Source organism: Echinops telfairi, unplaced genomic scaffold (assembly GCF_000313985.2).
Source record: "Echinops telfairi isolate 266 unplaced genomic scaffold, ASM31398v2 ScPeMD7_27;HRSCAF=92, whole genome shotgun sequence".
In the NCBI taxonomy this organism is placed as follows: Eukaryota; Metazoa; Chordata; class Mammalia; order Afrosoricida; family Tenrecidae; genus Echinops; species Echinops telfairi.
In genome coordinates this window covers 2,975,870-2,977,069 of record NW_022103924.1, presented here as the reverse complement: position 1 = coordinate 2,977,069, position 1,200 = coordinate 2,975,870, and positions in this window count along the sequence as shown.

The window sequence follows — 1,200 nt, the reverse complement described above, 5'->3', positions numbered from 1 at the left end:
CCTCAAGTCTGTTGGCAAGGTCTGTCAATCTGTCACTGGATTTTGTTATTTCATCCCTTAACTCTCATATTTCCCTTTGGTGTGTTGCCTTTATCTTCTGTTTCATTTCATCTTTTTTCTGCATTGCTTCCCTCATATCCTTTGACTCCAAGCAGCATTCTGAAAATTTCTTTTTGTGGCAGGTCAATATCTGCTTCTTCTATGCCCATCATTAGGTTCACGACTTCTCTGGATTTTACTTCTGATTCTCCTGCTTTTTCGTTGAAGCTGTTAGAACTTGTTGCTGCTTACCTGTTGTTTTAGAGGAGCCTGGAGTCATCTTCCTGAGTCGAAGAGCTCTGGGTTCTCTCTTGGGGGATTTGTAGTATGAGTGCTTCTATATACTACCTACCAGTAGCTGTACTGAGGGGTCAGGCTATAGCTATATCTTCCTGTGGTTTCACTCTTATCCTAGCCGTCCAGTACTCCGTTATTTGGAATGTGTGTTGGATATTCCTCTCATGTGACGCTGGTCAGGTTGTTGTGGGTCCACGACGGCATCGCTTCCCTGGCAGATCTCTAAGTAGGCTTCACAGTGCTTGGAGCACCTCGATGGCCTGTGGTGTTTTCCTGTGCAATGGAGTGCTGAGGAGGGCATGTAGGTATGCCCTCCTTGGTGTTGAGCTCTGTAGCTGGCAGGGGAATTACGATAGACAGAGAGATTGCCTTGGAGATTCAGTGGATGTTCCCGTAGTAGCGTGGAGCCCCACCAGTGGTGGTCTGGCATTTCCCCCAGTCACTTGTAGGGCCTCTGGATTTAGGTTGCAGATGCCCCCACTGTTTGCAGGGGAGAACTCCCTACTGCTTGGTGTGTGGAAGAGGACTGGTGTGAATTCCCAAGCTACTTGCAAAGCCAATAAATACGTGTGGGAGCTCCCCCAGTTGGACCTTCAGAGTTGCCCTAGGCAGAGGGGAGTGGCCTGGAGGCCACTAGTGGCTTATGACAGGAAAGAAAGTGAAAGTAGAGAAAAAAGAGAGAAATAAGAAGACAACGACTGGAGCAACAGTGAAAAGCAAACTAACACCCATTCACACACACAACTAAAATGCACAGAGTAAACAAAAGTGACAACAGCAAAAATAGAAGAAAAAAAGAAAGAAAAGAAAACAACAAAAAAGAGAACTAAATATGCTGAGGCTATAGTAGGAAAGAGAGAAGAG